At 43.2% G+C, this 21,762-nt stretch overlaps 1 long non-coding RNA gene across 1 annotated transcript; it reads left to right on the top strand.

The window, feature by feature from the left end:
* The first annotated feature begins 9,505 nt into the window (after positions 1-9,505).
* Positions 9,506-19,064, top strand: LOC130707272 (uncharacterized). Its single transcript, XR_009007170.1, has 3 exons — positions 9,506-9,525; positions 13,281-13,371; positions 19,015-19,064. It is a non-coding gene; the product is annotated as an uncharacterized LOC130707272 (long non-coding RNA).
* The last annotated feature ends 2,698 nt before the right edge of the window (positions 19,065-21,762 follow it).

Below are 21,762 nucleotides of genomic sequence, written 5' to 3'. Positions count from 1 at the left end.
CAAATTTAGATACATATAAGATATTATAAGAAAACCAGTGGATGTCACAAGTTTAGGCCTGGGGGAGAGTGTTGTATGAGTCCTAGTTTGGTGGGGCTCACACTGCATGATCGCGCCTTCCAGTATTCCATTGTAAGTAAGAAAGAGGTATGCAAATATATGCTTAATATTTAACAGTGTTGAGAAAAAAGAGAGGAGAGAAAGGGATGACAGGTACTTTGAGGGCTTTTTGGAATTCATGAACAATTATGATTGGATGGGGAAAAAGAAAAACCGAGGGCTAACCTCCCGCAAGTGAGCTCAGGAAAGAGAGAAAGGCTCATCTGGTATGCAGGTAGAGAGGTTTGACCTACAGAATCTTAGAAAACCTCAACAATCTGAGCAGTGATGGCAAGAGGCAAACTAAAGGGATAACAAAAGTCTGCGAAAGTCTCGCACAAAGAGCTTTGGCATGGTGTTCATCATCTAGCTAATCCTAACATGACATTTATGAGAGTAAAGTCAGGTCTTTGCCAGAGTGGGTTCCTTATTTGGGCAACTGGGTCAAATCAAGAAGGGCAAATGTAGGCTGCCAGAGTAAATAAGGAGAGGAAAAACAAAACGAACGAGACCTATCATTCATCAGTGGTTTCCCCCCAGTATTCTTAGCCTCCACCTTATCTCCATCTTACTGGTAACACAGGAACTAAACTGAACAATCAGGTAAAAGGTCTCTACAGAAACTGAGGTAATATAGAAAATAAGAAAATAAAACATAAAATTGTAGATTTTCTTCCTAGGGGTAATTGAGATGATAGTTGAATAATAACATAAGATCAGGTGAAGTCTAAAGACATTTTAGAAAAGCTGGATAAAGCAAGAAAACATCTGTTCACTGACATCTGAATGTTCGAGAGACACCAAGACATGTGGGCCAAGTTTTGGAGAGAAGGGAAACACAGACGCAAGCCTGACATTTGGTGCAGCTTTTCTCCTTGGGGCATTTGCTGATTCAAATCTTACAGCCTAGGAGCTGAAAAGCCAAGGAGTTCAAAAGACTCTAACCACAGAAGCCAAACGGCAAGAACTCAAGCTAAAGGCAACAACTAATGGAATGACAAGCTAAGTGTATCTTTAGTCTCACAGGGCTGCGGAAACCATTACATTTAAAGCCTAACAAATACATGGGTAGTTGGGAATAGGGAGAATCCAAACGCTCATATGGTAATCCCAAAGGGCAACACCCATAGAGGAAGGACAAGACAGAAATAGAGCAACCTTCACACAGACTGAAAAACAGCTTTGAATGAGCTCAAACTGAGAATGGACTAAGGTTTCCAGTCCCTATAGTAACTGTCTGCCATGGACAAAAGGAAATCTTTTCAAGAGAACGATAACAGCATCCAGAATGTGGAGGTATCTTTATAGTTTCCTAAAATAAGTTAAGCCCAATTTTAATATAAAAAATAATTGGACATACCAGGAAAAAGACTAAATGATCAAAAGCTCAAAAAAAAAAAAAAAAAGCTAACTAACTAAATAAATAAATTAAAAAAAAACAGAACAAGAAAGAAAGAAAGAAAGAAGACAATATAAATAGACACAGGAGGACAAGAGTTACCAGGCGTTGGTTAAAACGAAACAAAACAACTATGATTAAACAAAAAAAATAGACACATGGCAAATAAGCATATGAAAAGATGCTACACATTCCATGTCATCAGGGAATTTTAAATTAGAACAATAATGAGAAACCACTACACACCTATTCAAATGGCTAAAATCCAAATACTGAAATACCAAAGTTGTTGACGATGCAGAACAACTGGAATTCTCATTTGTTGCTAGCAGGATACTTGGCAGTTTCTTACAGAACTAAACATACTTTTACCATACAGTGATCTAGTAATCATGCTCTTTGGTATTTACCCATAGGAACTGAAAAGTTATGTCCACATAAAAACCTGCACATGGATGTTTATAACAGTTTCTTTCATAATTGCCAAAACTTGAAATCAACCAAGATGTTTTTCAATAGGTGAATGGATAAACAAGCTATTGTATATCCGTACAAAGGAATAGCATTCAGCAATAAAAAGAAAAGGCTATGAAGCCATGAAAAGACATGGAAGAAGCTTAAATGCATATTGCTAAGTGAAAAAAAGCCAATCTGCAAAGGCTACATGCATATTATATGATTGCAGCTATATGAAATTTAGGAAAAGGCAAAAGTGTGGAGACAATCAAAAGATCAGTGGTTGCCAGAGGTTGTGGGGAGGGAGAAAATGATGGGTGAAGCCCGGAATTGTAAAGGCAGAGAAACTCCTGTGTATGGTTCTGTAATGGTGGATACAGGTTATTGCACATTTGTCAAAAATCATATAATGTACAAAACAAAGAGTGAAGTGTAAAGTAAAGCATGGACATTAGTTAGTAATAATGTATCAATATTGGTTCATTAACTATAACAAATATATTATGCTAATGTAAGATGTTAATAATAGGGGAAACTGGGTTGAGAGGTAAGGAAGTATGAGAACTCTGTCCTTTCTGCTTAATTTTTCTGTAAGCCAGAAACAGCTCCAAAATAGTCTATTAATTTAAAAAACAAATGTAGACCTGCATACAAAACTTGCACATAAATCCAACCACAGCAGCATTATTCATAAGAGCCCCAAAGAGGAGATAACCCAAATGGCCATTTACTGTGAATGATCAATGAAACACAGTAATATCCACACCATGGAATATTATTCAGCCATAAAAAGAAATCAAGTACTGATACATGCTACAACATGCATGAACCTTGAAAACATGCTAAGTAATTGTATGATTCCATTTGTATGCAATGTCCAGACGAGGCAAATCTGTAGAGACAAAGTATATTAGAGGCTGCCTAGGGTTCGGAGAAGTGAGAGAGTGAGTGACTTATAGTAGATTATTTTTTTGGGGGGGGGGTAGATGAAAGTTTTACAATTGATTGTGGTGGTAGATGCATAACACATTAAATTGTACACTTTAAATAATATGGAAAGTAAATTATATCTCAATGAAACTATTATTTAAAATTATGATTTTACAGAAATTCAGTCCTTAACTATTATGTATCTATCTGTCTATCTATCTATCTATCTATCTATCTATCTATCTATCTATCTATCCATCTATCTATCTATCCATCTATCTATCTGTCTGTCTATCTATCTATCTATCTGTGTGTCTTATCTATCTCTCTATCTCTCTGTCTATCTCTATCTATCTATGTCTCTATCTATCTATCTCTCTATCTCTCTCTCTTCTCTATCTGTCTATCTATCTATCTGCCTATCTATCCCTCTCTCTCTCTCTCTATCTCCCTATCTGTCTCTATCTATCTGTCGCTCTGTTTATCTCTCTCTCTCTCTCTCTCTATCTATCTATCTGTCTGTCTGTCTGTCTGTCTGTCTGTCTATATATCTCTATCTATCATCTATCTGTCTATCTATCTATCATCTCTCTATCTATGTATCTATCTATGTATCTATCTATCTATATCTACCTGTCTACCCATCTATCCTTATGTATTGAACAGTAACAATGGCTTATAAGTCACTTCCCTACATTATTTTATCCTTCCAAAACTCTTGAGAGGTCAATAGGCCATAGGAAAAGCATTGAGTTCACTGGAACACTTGAAGGTTGAATTAACTGTTTGTGATCACTCAATCAGTAAATGGTGATGCAGGGAATTCCACACACATCTTCTCTGTCCTCCTTTCCTCCTTCCCTCCCTCCTACTTGCTGACTCTATTCCAGCCACATTATTTACTAATTCTTCCCTGAGGACACTGGCATCCTTCCTCTGGGCCTTGCAGAGGTTATTCCCATGATCTGGAATGCTTTTCCCTCAGACGTCTGACTCATCTGCCTCCCTCTAGACTGTTCAAATTCCACCTTCCCAGTAAGACTTAGCCTGTCTACCGTTTAAGTTGAAAGCCTTGCTCCTCTCTGCCCACAGTCTCACCTCACCATATACTGCTTAATCTCCATAGCATTTATTCCTGGCGAACCTACCAGATAATGTACATGGGTTTCTGTTCTCCCCTCCAACTGGAAGATAGGCTGCACAGACTCAGGAATTTTGCCATTATTAAACCTAGTGGGGGCCCAGCAGAGCTCTAGGGTCAGCCAGAACTGGGCACAATTATAACTCTCGTGATTTGATATTTTAGTGGGTTAGCTCAGAGCCAAGCCAGTTATTAAAGAGGATCTTTTCTGCTATTTTAAGCAGCATGGTACATTTGAGGTCAACTTAAGTTTTCAATAATTACAGAGCAAGTATGAACTCTTCCTTTGTTTCTCCAGACACATGAACCTGGATGCCAAATCCATCCTCTCTGGGTGTAGTGGGAATGTATGAAGATGACTGGCCTAAGTCTCAATTGAATAAAAAGATGCCCCAAAAGACATTTCAGCATTTTCGAGAAGTTCAGTCATAAAGTGGGTTCCTTATCACACATCAGGGATTATCTAGCCTCCAGTGTGGTGGTTTTTTTTTTTTGCAGTAAAAATGTGTCATTTTATATTTTAAATTTGCATTATGAAAATAAGTCTGTACACGAAGTAATACATATTTAATGAATATGAATCATGTAAATTTGGTCATGGTATTTAAGGTTGGCTTTGGCTTTGAAGTATTTTTAAATTCATAGAAAATATTGAACTTCTAATAAAATAAATAAAACATTGTAATAATTGATATTAATAATCAACTTCAAAATTTCTTTGTCTGCATTTTCTGTTCAATTTTAAAAGAGAAGTCACTTTCAGTAGTGTTCCAAAGTGAGTGGATTGCACCTTCTATGATGTGAAAAAAGATCCGATTGCCATTAGCTGTTCTTAAGTGCTGAACATAACTGAGAGAAATTGTAACAAGACACTCTCTGTCACTGGCAGGAAATCCATCTCCATCCTTTGCGGGGGCAGTCCCGAGCTCATGTTTTAATGGACGCGAATGCAAACCGTGGTTCTCACGTGACTTTCTGAAGAGCCCCCGCAGCAGGCCCAGGTACCTTGAGTGGACTAAGTCTCACTTTATGGCAGTGGCATCAGATGGTGGCTACAGAAGGTTGCCGACGTCCCTGTGTGCTCTGACAGGCTCTGCAGACCGGGGGACGAAAGGACCAAGGAACTCTGACCGCCCTCGGGAATCCCAAGTGACTGGAGGGACACCGCGTCAGGGCCCCAGGCAGTGTCGCCCACTGTTCCGGAGGCGGGCGGAGGCTCCGCAGCCTCATTTCGTCCCGTCCCTTCCAGTATTTAAAATTATTGTCAAGATGCTGCATTAACTCAGGCAGGTCTACAAAGGCGTCCTAAGCAGCAAACATGTCTGTGATGAAATAGTCAATGAAAGAGATTTGGGATTTGGGGATGCTGCAGGTATTTCTGTCAAAAACTGCCATCACCACAGGCAAGTCCTGTCGCTTCTCTTCATCAGTCTGAGAAAAACATTCTTCTGAGACACGTGCGGCCCACTCAATGCACTGCTCCAGGGGTCGGCAAGGATTGGACACATCAGCACACTTAATCAGTCAGGGTGAGTCACCCCAACTCTCCCTCCTCTGGACCTTAGTTCCTCCTGATTGTCACTCGTTACACTGAAAACAGATTTCAGGAGTCAGCATGTGCAGCCATAATGTGTGCCTAATTCCACATCCCAGTCACTGGGACACAAAATTTTGGTGTCTTAAGTCTGGCTCCCACATCACCACTCACATATGTCAGTTCTTCCTCTACAGCTGAGTCAGTGAGTAAAGACACATAAACAGAAGTAGATTAATACGAACAAGGTTTTATTGACATATATATATATATATGTACATAAAGCTGGGAAAGAGAAAGGCCCATTCAGGCAAATGCACAGGGGGAGAGGAAGCATCTGAAAACAGCAGTGGGCATCCTGCCCGTTCCAAGTCTAGGGAAAACTTGGGTCCGCCAAGTTAACAGTCAAGCCAGGGATGGCACAGAGGATGGTACAGGCAGCTGTCTTCCATTCTCCTGACTGGAGCTTCTCAAGTCTGGTGTAGTTCTGAAGTGGGCTCATATGCTCCTCACCCTCCAGCACACACACACACACACACACGCACACAGACACACACAGACACACACACACTTGCACACCCCTGAGGTGTGGTCCTCCGGCTTGCTGTAGGAAGAGAGGAGGTGAAGTTTCACTTCAAGGGGCTGAGCCACTTTCCAGTGAGGCAAGGTCCATTCATGGTGACACACAGTTTGCAGAATAAGATCTGCTCTTCATTTGTTGAGTTTCTTCATAGAAGAAAGGAATTCGCTGGTGGCTCCTATGAAACCCTGGGCAGGTTATGAGGCTGCCAGACTCCTATGAGCACAGGCACAGCTGCCCTGACCAGGGGCCTGCAAACACAATGCTGGCTCGTCTAAGTCAGAGGGGTGTCCTGACTCGGGGACCCCAGTGTTCTTCCTGAGAGTGGAGCTTCCTCTCTAAGTATGGATGCTGCTATCCCCCATGGTACCACCTGGGTTTTGACCGGGGGGGCCCTCAGGTGCTTTGTATGAATGTGGCACCAGAAGTGTATCCAGTCACAGCAGGTGTGGTGCTGTCCCCCATGCCCCCCCCCCCGTTCTCTGCACAGATGGGTTCCAAGTCTGATGGCAGTTATTGACACAGGGCCTCCCAGCACCGGTGAGATGTTGTGCCCTCCATCCGCACCACCTGTGTGTTGGCCAGGTGGGTCCCAGTTGTAAGCGGGAATAGCAGGTCCTCCAATCATGGGCATGATGTTGTTCCCTCCTAGACGACCACCACCTAGATTGTGGGCAGGTGGGCCCCTTGTGCTTGGAAATAAGGTACAACTAGAAGTGTGTTGAAACCCACGGGTGGTAACCACACTTGCAACTGCAACAGATGTGGTGTGCTCTGTTAGAAGGTGGAAAGTGACATGTCTCTTGACACAGATTTCTTCTCCTTGGTGATGGAACTTTGAAATGTAGATTTTCTACGTCCAGATGGGCCCTGTGTGCAGTGACGGAAAGTGGAAACTCTAGGGCCTCCCATCGTGGGGATGGTGTTGTCCCCTGCCATCACTGTACCACCTGTATTCAGCCCAGGTGGGCCCCAGGTATTTGGATTTAAGGTGGAATCAGGTATGTTCCCAAATGCTGGGATGGTGCCTGCCCCTCCTAGTGCAGCAGCCTTGCCGTGGTCAGGTAGATGGCAGGTTGTCTGGCCCAAAGTAGGAACAGAAGCGGTGCTGGGTGCCCCACTTAGTCCTGCCCCGAAGTTAAGTGGTCTGGAAGCCTGTGAGTGAGTGAGGCCTGGGGCTGACACACCGACCCCACGGCTCCCACCGGCCGTAGGGGCTGCAGGTCCCATTAACAGTGGGCCCGGTGTGGTGTCGGCAAAGAGCGAGCCACTGTCCCCAGTACTGGGCATCCTGGTGGCAAGTCCAAAGCCAGTAGCAATGGACACAGCCCTGGGGAGAATGCCTGGGTTGTCGCCAAAGGCCGGCTGCGTGTTGCTGGTGGTGGCGAATAGGGAAGCTGGCAAAGCTGACTGGATGATGCTGACTTGCGGTGGCTAGGCTGCAGGGGCGACTAGGACTTTATCTTGTGCTGAAGCTGCTGGGTTTCCCAACAGAAAATTATCGTTAGGCCTCTGCCCATCGTTGGCCCCCAATGTGGCCTGAGACGGGAGACCTGGGTCCAAGGAAGCTTGAAGTGTTGGTCTATCTGTTGGCCGGCGTTGCAGGTAAATGAGTCGAGTCATGGGCTGAGGCATTGCTACCACTGGGTGCTGTGTTCCCAGAACTAGGAACAGCCCTGTGAAATGTCGATTGGTTCTGCCTGGAGACAGAGGCAGACTGGAAAATGACAGCCTGGGAAGGAGGTGTGGTGTCCATAGGTACAGTGTCAGAGCTGCTGCCTGCTGAAGCATTGGTGACGGCCGAAGCCGTAACTGGGGGGCTGGGGAAAACAGGAGCCGAATGGAAAATGACAGCCTGGGAAGGAGGTGTGGTGTCCATAGGTACAGTGTCAGAGCTGCTGCCTGCTGAAGCATTGGTGACGGCCGAAGCTGTAACTGGGGGGCTGGGGAAAACAGGAGCCGAATGGAAAATGACAGCCTGGGAAGGAGGTGTGGTGTCCATAGGTACAGTGTCAGAGCTGCTGCCTGCTGAAGCACCGGTGACGGCCGAAGCCGTAAATGGGGGGCTGGGGAAAACAGGAGCCGAATGGAAAATGACAGCCTGGGAAGGAGGTGTGGTGTCCATAGGTACAGTGTCAGAGCTGCTGCCTGCTGAAGCACCGATGCCGGCCGAAGTCGTAAATGCGGGGCTGGGGAAAACAGGACCTGAAGCCATAAATGGGGGGCTGGGGAAAACAGGACCTGAAGCCGTAAATGGGCAGCTGGAGAAAAGAGGAGCACCAGAGAGAGAGGCCCTCTGCTGCCCATCAGAGGTCCCAAATATGGGCTGAGGGTTGGTTTGGGGGCCAAAGGGATGGTTAAAAATTGGGGTGGCGCAGGGGACCATCGGCACAGGTGGGGTGATGGACACTGGTGCCCCTGTAAGGTGCCTCTGCTCCACCCTGAAACCTGGGGGAGACCTAAAAATGACAGCTTGGGAAGGGGCAGCAGTGTCCATGTAGACACTACGCTGCAAGGTCACACTTCCAGATGCCGTGACCATGCTGGTGGAAGGGATTGCCACAGAAGTCCTGGGCTGCCCAGTTACAATAGGGGGATGGATGGTAGGGGCTGGAAGAGGGGTAGGTGAGTATAAAGGAGGGGTAGGATCTACACAGATGGGTGTTGGGGGTTCTTTTTCATGGGACGGTGTCTGGACCTTCCTTATATTCTTGGGGATCTTTTTCCAGCGACACTGAATGTTCTTCTCCAAGGTGCCTGGGTGTTTGGCAGCAGCTAAGCACGGAAGCTTAGGAGGAGGGGGCAGCTCACCTCGATCCCACGTCAGTGCCTCGTTCCCCGACGGGGGCGACCTCAGCCCTGGCAGCGGCAGAAAAAGCGGCAGGGGAATCTTCCGCTTCCAGGGCCTACTGCTGGTAGATAGCAGGGAAGAGGAGCTTCTTGTTGGGATGCGTGAAGACTCTTCATGCTGCAGCTCCTTCCCAGACATCGGTGAGCCTGGTGATTTGGGCCGGTGGTCTTCACCCAGCACTGTTTTTGTTGGCTTCTCCAGCAGCAGGGAGCAGCATGCGGTTGGGGCAGAGGACACCATGGCATGGGATGGGGCCTTCACCTCCCTCTTCTCACCTCCTTCCCAGGCTGTCATTTTCCATTCTGCCCCTGTTTTCCCCAGCCCCCCTCTCCTCAGTGGGAGGTGACTGGATGGTACCGGCTTCCTGACGTTGACTCCCTGCTCAGGGCAGAAGGCAGGCGCTGGAGCAGCAGGGTGGTCCCGGTCAGATGTGGCAGCCTCCCAGGAGGGCAAAACCAGCGGGTGACAGCCCACTGGGGCCCCACGGCGGGGCGGGCGGCGGGGCCGGTGGGGCCGGCGGCGGTGGCGGAGCCAGGTACGAAATTTGCATAGTAAATTGCCCATGTAGGACCGGTTGTGCGCCAAGCGATCCGAGAACAGAGTGTGAAATTGGGAGAGCTTCTCCTTAGCTTCACCTCCTCTCAAGGTCTAGCATGCACTGGACACTGGATGGCTCAGCCTGGCGCTTGTGACATGTCCATTGTACTCGTCACAGAGAAAGGGTGGGCGGGGCAGGGGGTGGGGCGGGGGGCGCATGCAAGCCCAGCCCGTGGAGAAAGCCCGGCCCAAGGGCAAAGGGCGGGGCCCCAGAGCCCTACCCCTTCTGGACTTTCTAGTGGCTGGGACTTCTCGCTGTGGGTGGCAGGTGTTTGGCACCGGATGGGCCACCATGCGGAGACTGTTGGGGACTGTGGAAGCCTTCTCCTGCAGAGCTCACCCTGCCTGGGCACCGGCTCTGCAGACCCCTCAGCCCTGCGTATGTATCGGCCAGCCCTCCCCCCTCAAGGGGCCCAGGGGCCAGAGCCTGTTCAGAGCTGAGTGCAGGAGGCACCCAGAGCTTGCCAGGCTGTGGCCCGCCTCCTCCAGGGACCTCCCCAGCTTCTCTGCGAGGCCTGATGACGGGAGCAACTTCTCCAGGGCTGCTCAGCTGCCAGCATCACCATGAGCCAGGTGGCGAAGGTTTCTGAGCAGGGGATGCAGAGCCCTGACCCGACTGGGTGCTGCACCCCACGATGTCCCTTCCTGGCAGATAGGTTCTTTCTTCACTTCTTTTTCAAAACTTGGTAAAACAACATTTAAACCTTCGACTGTTCTTCAGGTTACACAGATGGTAGTGGCTTAGCTGGGATTCGAAGCAAGCCTGTGTGATTCCAGAGCTCGTGCTCTGGACTGTGGCGCCTCCTTATCATATATGCTTCATGTGTTACTTTTGTTTTTTTTTCTTGTGGCCCTTACGGTACTTAGCCCTAAGTGCCATACGTGTGATGAACACGTACACTGCCCTGTAGGAGGTCTTCTTTTGTTCAACGCATGAATTGCTCATCCACCACACTGGGTTCTAGTCTCAGAAGATACAGGTCAGGGAGCACCAGTTGTCAGCATAGCAGCGTCCCACATTTCTAATTGAGGCTTGCAGCCCAGATTTTCCCTTTGGTCTAGTTTGAAGGATCCAGATATGTAAAGCTTATATTCTAGATAAATCATGGGCTATCCGGAAAGAAATTCACCAGTAAGTTATTCCAGTTTCTCTGGCCTTCCTGGAGTATATCCAGTAAGGCATCTCATTCATGTCTGGAAAGCAAATATATCATTTATTGCAACTTCATCGTGGAGCGACGTATTGGTTTAAAGTACGATCAACACAATTTGGTCATTGTGAGTATGCCAGCTGGGTCCACTGTTTACTACACATATGTAACTCTAGCGATTTTTATGCCCAAGAGAGGAGACATACTCTTGGGTGTCTAGGGCAAGGGAAACATGTGTTGTTATTCAGGAGCTGGAAGCTTCAGCATGACAGGAAATAATTGAAAAATCCTGGTCTACACATCACTTTACCTTGTTTGAAACTTGTTTCTTTGGCTTGCTTCATTGGAGTGTTTTCTCTCTCCTGGGGCTGACATTGTGTGTTCTATATCACGCATGTGACATGTAGAAGTTTCAGAACCCAGAGTCATATAGATGAGTAAAAATTTGTTTATATATTTTAGTTTAAAATCTATTGAAAATAACACTGGGCATAATTCATATATTCCAAAATTAGTTTGACCCTCTGCCCATGAGATTCTTTTTATGATATGTGACAGCTAATTTGGACTTCCATCCCCAATAAACTTTGAGGTTTGAGGACACAAAAGGTTTTGCTCAGACCTAAATTCTGTCTGAAAAAAAGGGGTAAATATTATAAGCCCTTTCTAACCTCTCCAGGAGCAGAAATGATTTACAGCTGTGGCATCGAACCATAATTCCTTGATCTCATTTGAGAAGAGTTCAGTAAGAAACAATGTCCTGATTTTTGTTTGTTTTGTTTGTTCCCTGTTTTCTTGTCTTGCTTACCAACAATCCATTGTAATTCATGAATTTGTATGGCAGCAGGCTGAGTGTTCCCTGGAGCTCTTTAAATGAACTTTTGTTCCTAAAATGATTTTTGTCTCCTTGTTTTCAGCCCCTCTTCTTTCCTCTGCCCTTGACTATAACCAGAGCTCAGCAAAAGCTGACTGGCTTTGTGCAGACCCTACTTAGGGTAGTCTTATCTTAATTATTTTATTCATGGCTCCTCCATTTCATTGTTTGCCTTCTCAAAATGTGTTGAAATCTTTCTGTGGTTGATGACTTCCACAATGTCTTGGCTTTTATTGGTTGCTTAATTTTGGTATTTCTACAGTTTCATTTAAACATGGTTTCAGGAGGAACAGAAAGTAAATGTTTCCTAGTCTGCCATCTTGCGCTGAAAATCCCTGTTGATTTTAGCATCCAGTGTTCCCATGGGAAAAAACCCAACCTTGGCATTAATAGATGTAACACTCAAGATTTCAGCTTTTCTTGAGCAATCACTAAGGATTTAATATGTGGTCATTTCTAATGGGAAAATAATAACTATCTCATGGAGTTGATTTGAGGATTAAATTAGATAATGAACATGAAAATGCTTTGTAAGGTTTAAAAATCTATAAAAATGCTTTTTGTTATTATTTGATTTGTTGCTATTTCAACTTTAGCTGACAGTTGTTTATGACCTTGCTTATGTGAGAAAATGCCTTCTGGTTTATTGTTTTGAAAGCCAGAATATATTTTTCAATAGCTGAATGGAAATGGCATCATTTGTGAAGGTTAAGGGTGAAGGCATAAATGTTTCTTGACACCTATCACTTTACAATGTTTTCAGGAACTAATTGACTCATGTATTCCTCTTCCAAATTTTGCTGAGGACCTCCTACCAGCCAGATGCCTTCCATCAGGTGTTGGAAAGCATTTTCTGGATTTTAAATGTCTTAGGCTTTGTGGGCCATATACAGTTTCTGTAGCTTCTCCTCCCCTTTTTTCTTCAACAACCTTTCGAAACGTGAGAACCATTATTAGCTCACAGTCACACAGATCCAGGCTGAGCGCCTGATTTGATTTGTGGCCAGTATTTGCCGATCCCGGCTCTGCGTCCTCACTGAGGAGGAGGCGCATTTTTGAGTAAATCATTTCTTTGAATCAACTGTTGGTCTTCTGGGGCTTGTCCTTATTCTCCTACAGTCTCTAATCAACATGGCATCCAGAGAGATCCTATTAAAACAGGTCAGATCATGTCACCCAAGTCTCTTCAATGGCTTCTTCACAAGGAAAGGCAAAGTCCTCAAAGTGCCTCCACAGCCCTAGAAATCTGGGCTTCTGTTTCCTCTCTGACTGTTTCCTTCTCCTCTCCACTTTGCTCCCTCTGTTTTCCACACACTGACATCCTTTCTGCTCCTTGGATACTCCAAACCCACTCTTGCCTCATTGCCCTTCCATCTGACTGTTCCCTATGCTTGTACTATTCACTTCCCAGATATGCACCTTGTTCCCTCTCACAACCTTAAGTTCCCTCTTAAATTTTATCTTCCCCAGAAAGCCCTCATTGATCACTTACTTTCAGATCGCAGCCTCCTCCTACCAGCTAACAATCTCCATCTCCCTTCTCTGCTTGCTGTTTTTCTCCAGCACTTACCTGATATACTAGTTATTCTACCCATTTATTTAATTTTTATTTACATATTTAAACTTATGATTTTATATTTGCTTCTTTACTTTTGTCTCTCCCCTCAGCTCGAGAGAGGCTATATTCATCTGTGTTGATCACTGCTGTGTTTCCTGAACATGCCTATAAAACATACTGAAGAAGGGTGCCTGAAATTTGGTAAGGGATCAATCAATTTTCTTGGCTGAATGAAGAAATATGTTCATAAATTAATGAACAAATCTCTGGGGTTTCTGAATTAAGGACTAATGGGAAGAGGAAGGCAAATGGTTGGGACAGGGTACTGCAAGAAGTAGTATTTGGAGTACTCTGATAGCTATCCTAATAGATACGATTTTGTTCATTTAAGTAGTTTTAATGAGAGAGCTGGGAACTAGGGACACACAGCATCAAGAGTTTTATAATGCATTCTGTAGAGTTCTTTTTAAGTGTGTACAAATATCATTGAAAATATATGCATGCATATACACCTCTGTTACTTTATTTAGTGCTTTACAAGAGCCCCTCAGTGAAGGGGTAGTAGCAACTATCAGTATCCTTCCTTTATGATGAGCTTAATTTATTCAAAGTTACATCATAATTTATTGGTAACTGAGAAACTAGACTTAGTAATTGAGTAGACCCTCCCTAGAAACCTATGACATTAATAAAACCAACAAAAATTTGTTCAGTTTCCAATGATACACACACTACAGACTCAATTATGGGCCATCCATTTTAATGAAGGGAAGAAGTGATTTAACAAATACAGAGCAAACAGAATATTAAGTTTTGTCCTCCGTTAATATTAGTAACGGATAAAGTAGGCTCCAGAGCCTTCAAGATAGCTTGAGACCATCATCTCTATGTCATGGGAAGGGGAATGTTCAGCCAGGATGTCTTTCTCTATCACTGAGAAAAATTTCCATAATATATAATGATACTTACTGAAACAGATATGGGGCATTTGGGTAATTACGAATCCGTTAGCATATTTTTCCGGAAGCCTTGACTACAAAATGAAGATAGCAGATTTGGACACTTTCAGCTATGAAGAAGTTGTTTGGGTATTCATCTTTATGCCAAATGAAATAAGCTTATTTCATCTCTGCAGCTTCCCATATACCATTTTCCAACCTCTGTCTTGTGTTTGGAAAGACTTTTAGAAATTAAAAATCAAGTTAAAAAGTGAGTGACAACTTAAATGGTATATGGAATATTTTGCTGACTTACAGGAGCATGCAGAATTAAATATGACCCAGTTGAAATGTTAATTTTATTTTAATATGTATGTTGGGGTGGAGTCTTCAAGGTGCCAGAAAACAAGAATTCACCCATCCTGTTTGGAACTGCAGCACACACACACCTTCAGTTACCAGTTCTGTTCATTCCACAGAATCATCTTGAGAACACATACTGTTTTTTATGTACCTGGTATATATCTCAATTAGTTTGAAGAATTTCCCAGATACCTGTTAATATGTAGTTCTCCAATTCCAATCTTGCCATGTCCTGTACCAGTGACACAGCACATAGGAATTTTATTTCTCTTTCTTTCTCTGGGTTGTTTAGAACCCAACGAAAGAACAATGGAATGGCATCAAAGAGATCAGCGTTCTTGACCCAGATTTACCATAAAATAATTGTATCCTCTTGGGAAAATTATAGTTATTCTAGGCCCCTTTCCTTTTCTTTACTTTGACAGAGCTGCACTAGATGACCCCAAATAACATTGCACTCTTTCAGTCGTAGCTTAGATGTGATTGGTTTTCTGAAACAAATGAAGACAATGACACATGAAGCTGTGCAACATCTCTGTAACTATGTTTTCTTAGAGTTGCCTCCATTGTACAGATGATAAGATGGCTGAGCACAGAAGCAGATGTTTTGACCAGAGGTTCCGGAGTAAATGGAGCTAAACCACAAGTTTCCTTCCTTTCTGACGCTCACTTAGCCACAACATAGGCTTCTGAATATTAAGCTGTAAAGCATATTATCAGCATAGTTTAAAAGAAGCTGTTCTTCTAGGATTTCCAATTAATAGCAGGAGGTTTTGAAATTCTTAAAAGATCATCTAATTTTGTGAGATTTACAGCTCTGTCAAGCAAGTTGTATTAGTGCCAGACAATCATCTGAGCTTCTGGATGCTTCTCTGAACCTCTTGAATTTTTCTTCCTGCTACCTGAAATTCATGCCAGATAAGCCTTTTTATAGAGAGTATGTACAGACTTGTCTATTTTCATCTAAGAAAGCGATGCAGTGAGTCAGGATGGGGGTTAAGCCCTCATTCTCAGAGTGGTATTGAGCTCCTGGTGAAATATAATCATCATTTCCTCAGAATAGAAAAGCAGTTATCTCAAGTTTTTAATGCCATTAACTATTTATACATTTATGTATAATACATATATTTATTGTACCTATGAGGTGTGTTCTCTTCGGAAAGTACAAAGCTATTTGAGACATAGGTTGTTCACTTTTTTGTTTTCCCACAAATACTGTGACCCTTTGAGCAGGAAGGTCTATATTTTACTAACATCTAGAACAAGCAGCTAACACGGTGTCTAAGATGTAGTCAATAAATATGAAATAGATAAATGAACACATTTTTAAGGAAAGGCCAGGACATGAACAAATAGAAAATTTTCCTGTTCAGTCACAAAGCCACAACAGACATAAAAATGATACAGACAACAAGTGCTATGGTCATTCAAAGAAGGCATAGAATAGATACAACGAGGATCTCCTCTATGGCACAGGGAACTATACTCAATATTTTGTAATAACTTATAAGGGAAAAGAATCTGAAAACGGAATCACTGTGCTGTACACCTGAAACTGACACGACATTATAAATCAACTATACTTCAATTAAAAAACAAACAGACAGCAGCAACAACAAAAAACCAAAGAGGTCATAGAAGTTCTTATGAGATTCCATAAGAGAAGAGAAGCCAAATGAGGACAGGAGAGAAGGCTTTTGAATCAGTTCAGAGGAGAAGTCACAGAGGAACTAGTCTTTGACCTGAACTTGAGATTAAGGTTAAGATGAATTAATCTTAATTAATTAAGATTGCAACACAGGGATATTACAGATGAAGGTAATCACATAAACTTACTATACTGAAACTTGCAGAGGTTATGAGTGTTGTTCAAGATCCCAACGCAAGTGCATTGTGGAATCAGAATTTTAAGTGAGGCCTAATGAACTGAAAACAAACACAAAAACAAGCCCTTCCTGTGATATCCACGTTGCCTTTGAAGTCGTTTTTTTTTGGTGGGTTGGTAGAAACTGGTTCCAGTGTTTTGCACAACTGTACAGTGTTTCTTGCAGGAATGACTAGTTCTGTCCCCCCGCGGCCCCCCACCCCCGAGTTGATCCTCAAAGTTTCCTTTAGAATGGACTTGCTAAAACGCAGACATGCAAGTATTCATGATGCCTGTGTCCAATCATTTCTCCTGCCATTGCCTACTTCACTTCTGGATTATGTGAACAATTCACTGTCTTCATTTATGCTTTTCCCTCCTCCGAGAATTCCTTTCTCCCTATGGGGCACCTGGGAAACCCACTTCATTTTTCAAAACTCAATTTACATATTATGTCTTTTGTGCACTCTTCTTTTTAGTGTTGTGATCACACGCTCCTTTTTGCTACCCTTGCACTTCTGCATGCCTGATTGTTGCACTCGCTACACTGTATTGTGATTGTATTTTTTACATATCTCTGTGTTCTCCTGGGCAACATTCCTTGGGGCCAGGGACTACCTTTTTTCATCTATTGATGCTGCCTTAGCATGTTACTTGTTGTGAAGTAGTTAGTTATAAAAATGAGATTTGATTAAATTGAAAATTGTTATGTACATATTACTTATTATCACTTTACAGATATAACAGGAAAAAATATTAATGTTGGTGCTCAAAGTTCACTTCTAGTAAATGGTGGTGGTACTTGACTTTACTTATATTATTTTCCCCACTATTTTATATCTTTCTACCTGATACCTCTTCTTTATTTCCATCTATGTTTCTTTATTACTAAACCAAGAAAAACAGGGATAAGAGTAGGGCTAGGCCATACTTGGCTGGAATAGTAAAGAAATTGTGTGGGGTTTTGGTGCGAAAATCCTGAAGCATACAGGTCTGCATCTTCCCTTTGAGGCATGTGGAGGGGTCTGCTTCTAAAGAGTTTTATTAGCAACTAATCAAGATGCTTTTGCACAAGGTTCCTGATTAGCTGTTGGTATACTGAGAGTGAATCAGAGTTAGCGTAGTTTCTGATTTCTTTTACATTGTCAATGTGGATGATCATTTTTTACTGCTGGGGGTGTGGTGGTGGGGAGTGAGGGAATGTTCCTTTCCTGCTCCTGATGTCTCAGTCCCGTCAAGAGAGCTCTTAGGGTCATTTCAGCCCTGCTTCTTTACTGACTCTGCCCCAGGGTGATCAAGTGACTTATATAGAAAGCTTGAAAAGAATTAAGTGAGCATGCTTGCCTTGACTAATTCTGTTCTCTCCCTTGAGAGTGTGAGTGAGTGTCTACTGTTTCTCTCATTCTGTGTATTACGAGTTAATAAATCTGTCCAATTCTGGGGTTCCGTTATGTGATCATTGAGTTCAAACTGGATTCTCAAGCCAGAGTTATCCACAGTAACAGGAATATTCGGCCCTCCATCTTTTCTCTTTTCTCTTATTTCCTAATTTATTCCAAACCAAATGGAATTAAGGCATTGTACTTGCTGGAAGGTAATGAAAAGACCCTAACATTTGGTGCATTACCTGGGAACACTGAGAAATAAAAAGAAAGGAGCAGGCATTTTGGAGAGGAAAATATCCATGTGGAAAATATTTTGGTACTGCCAAGGAAGGTAGTCTAGTGCCTTGGTCTTTAATGTATGGTGGGAAGTTGAGACCTTTGACTGTTTGAAAATATTTAGGTTTGTGCGGTAAACTGCTGAAGCCTAGAGAAGGTTTAATGCACGCTGTATAAGTGTCCTCCGTGCTTGCTGGGAGACTAATCAACTTGGAGGCTTAACACAATAGAAATTTACTATCTCACAGTTGTAGAGGCCGGAAGTGTGACATCAAGGCGTCAGCAAGGCTGCTCTCCCTACAGATGCTCTAGGGGAGATTCTATCCCTGCCTCTTTCAGCTTCTGCTGGCGGCCAGCTTCCTTGGCTTGAGGCCACATCACTCAGCTTTTGTCTCTGTCTTCACATCACCCCCTTTCTGTGTCTGTATCTTCTCTTTTGTCTGTCTCAAATGTCCCTCTGCCCTTCTTGTATAATAAGGACAATTGTCATTCTATTTAGGACCCATCCAGATAATATAGGATGGAAATCCCATCTCAAGATCCTTAATGACATTTGCAAAACCTTTTTTTTCAAACGAGGTAACAGTCAAGGATTAGGACATGGGTATATCCTTTTGGGGGCCACCATCCAACCCACTATACCAGCCGTAAGATACTTTGATTTTGGCTGATGGCTGCAGCTTATGGCATGGGAGAGTGGCTGTTTCTTTAGAGCCACTTAAGTAAAAGTCTGACATAAAGAAAAGGGGCCTTAGGGAGTTGCAGGTGACTGAGCAATACCTGGAGCGGAATGAATAAGGCACCTGGAGGGTCTTTAGTATACAGAGACCTTTACCTGGCACTTGACTTGAGAGTGTGCAGGAGTTTACAGGGCAGGAAAGTCTCAGGCAGCCGTCCACCTTGCCTTACTCTTCAGGTACAGTTTTTCCCAAGCAGGCTTGACCGAGACAAAGACTCAATTGTAAGGAAAACCTGTTTTGTAGAACTTGTCGGCATTGACACATATGGTCTACCGTAGGCTCAAGTGACTCCCTTTACATGTGGACCCAAGCTGACACTGGATTTGTCAATTATGTTGGAGAAAGAAATGTTCTCTTAAAGGCAGCCGCCTTTGGTCTACGCAGTTCCATAGCAGGAGGCAGTGAAAATGGTCATGGCGGCATAGGACTGTCAAATCTACGCATCAGAACTGGAGGTGTAATGTCACTCGACAGAAGCCATAATCAGTTCAGTACTGCAGTGTGAACCACAAGGTCATCAATGAGGAAGGATAAGTCAAGAGTCCACGTGTGACAGATGCTCAGGGCTGTGCACTGCACATGGCAAATTCATAGTGACAAATCAACGTCAGGCTAAAAGATTCCTCCTGGTTCGAAGTTGGCAGGTCAGAAATTTCAAATAAATGGCATAGACTAATGGACATCCTAGTGAGGCTAAAACGAAAGAGACTTTATCTTTCTCTCAAATGCCATTGAGTTTCTGCTATGTTCTTTGGTCGAATTCTGTACTGGATTCTGGGAACAAAAATGTGCCTAGTTTCACTCTTCTAGGAGTGGGGGATTGGCTTGCTTTTGAGATTGTTTTTAAATTTTGGGGATAGTGCTGTAAAATCAAATTGTATCTTAGGAACTCTTTAGACTCTTTAAAAGCATGGTTCATGAGAGACTTGATAAACTGATAAAACAACCAAGGCCCTAAGAGACCCACACCCGTGTCAGTGACAGAAGTCCAAGCTACAGATACTGAAGGAGCCCTCAGTCCCATTCAGGCAGTTAAAGCCCTGTCACTGAGAATGAACCAAATGTACATTTGGGAGGATTGTTTATGGACATTCAGGACTTTGGATTTTTAACCCACCGTAACAAGGACACTTGATTTCAAAATTGGGCTTTAATACTTTGGGACCTTAATTCATAACAGCGTTTAATGTGTGCCCTTTTAATTTCTCTGTGAAGAATTTGATACTGGCAATGGTGTACTTTCAAATTTGCAACATTTCTATGATTTCTGAATTGTATTACTGGATGCTTTTATGTATTTAACCTTAGTGTGTCACTTAACCTCATCAACTTTCTGTGGTTAGCTGTGCTGTGGATGGCTGGTCGAACAAAAAGTTGTTTCTGATCATTGGTTATGAGTAGCCCTGGAGTTAATTTAAATTAATGCAATTTCTCACCCATATCAGAGACTTCTGGGATGAAACTCTAAGTCGTCCACCAGCAGTTCCCGGAGGCCACTCAAATGAGTAGCCCAATAAAAGTGTGAGCAGGACTGTCCTGATAAAGGTCTATTCTTTTTCCTGAAGGGAGAGCGATATTCCGTTAATTACAGGCTTACAGGCATAGTTGAGTGGGTTAAGAGATTGAAAAAACCAGGGAAGCATTAGTGACAATTTCCCTTCTCGTTCCTAATGGTACCTCCATGTGAAGGGAATTTGATTAGTATAACTTTTAACTTCCCTGCTCTTCTATTCACTGACACTGGCTGGGTGAGGTGACCTACTTGACTGGCAAAGTTAGGAAGAATAACTGGCCATGCTTTGCTAAGCTCTTCTTTCCTTCATCTTGGGAGTGAGTCTGGTGATAGAGAGACAAAAGTTCTCTGCTCCACTGTGGACACGCCCCTTTCACATGGGTTTGCCTGGAACCAACTTGCTGCAACAAAGTGTGTAAGTCTGGATAATTCTAGAATTCAGTTGACAGACTCACTTGGCTGTCTCATGAAGCCCCTTTTCCCCACATGGGCTCTAACAGTAAAAAGTGACATAATGTGTGGGCTCCAGTGCAAAATGAAACTATAGTGCCTCTTGTTCAAACTGCAAAGAAAAAGTGTTGTTGAAAGTATTTGCACTGGGGTGCATAGTGTCCTCCCCAAATTCATGTTCACCTGGAACCTGTGAATGTGCCCAAGTAAATTCATTTTTCAGATAGAATCGAGATAAGATGACATCATACTAGATTAGGGTGAGCCCTAAACGGGTTCTATGGGTTGTTCTCTCTTCTCTTTTTCATATATGTCATCTTTTTCAGCAGAAGTGTTTGGCTAATATTGGGAAGTAACACGAGTAAGAAAGGATATGATAAGATTTCTTGGACATTCTTGTTTCTTAAAAAACAACTGCTTTCTTTCTGTGTTAGAAGTAAGTTCAGATTCAGATGGAAAGCATGGCCTCCCGGAGCTGTTAACACCTTCACTTAGTCTTGGATGTGACCAGTAGCACAGAATTCTGGTGGAACTCAGTAAGACTCCAAATGGGTACCAAATAAGCATGTCATGGAAAGCACACCATAAGCAGGGTGAAAACTAGATGGGAATGGGGCAGCAGGAATGGTGGCAGACACACATATTGCACATGTCTCCTCTGCTCATGCGTATATTTTATTGTCCCATAAATTTTACTTACAAAACGTAAGTTCAAAGATAAAATCATTAAGAATTTCAAGACAGCAATAGCAGAGCATGAAAGCAAGCAAGCGTGGGGCCCTTCTGAGCATGGTTCATGCGGGACTTGATCAACTGGTAAAAGAGTCAAGGCTCTGAGATGCCCACACCATGTCAGTGACAGAAGTCCAAGCTAGAGATATTGAAGGAGCCCTCAATGCCACTCAGGCACTGAAAGCCCTGTCACTGAGAATGAACCAAAGTGTAAATTTAGGAGGATAATTTATGGACATTTAGGACTTTGGATTTTTAACCCACAATAACAAGAAAACTTCATTTCAAAAGAAAGTGTGAGGTCTTCAAGTTTGCTTTGGTTATTGAGGGT

This window comes from Balaenoptera acutorostrata, chromosome 2, assembly GCF_949987535.1.
Source record: "Balaenoptera acutorostrata chromosome 2, mBalAcu1.1, whole genome shotgun sequence".
NCBI classification, from domain to species: domain Eukaryota; kingdom Metazoa; phylum Chordata; class Mammalia; order Artiodactyla; family Balaenopteridae; genus Balaenoptera; species Balaenoptera acutorostrata.
The sequence above is the reverse complement of the archived record's forward strand: the minus strand, read 5'-3'. Positions and strand labels throughout refer to the sequence as shown.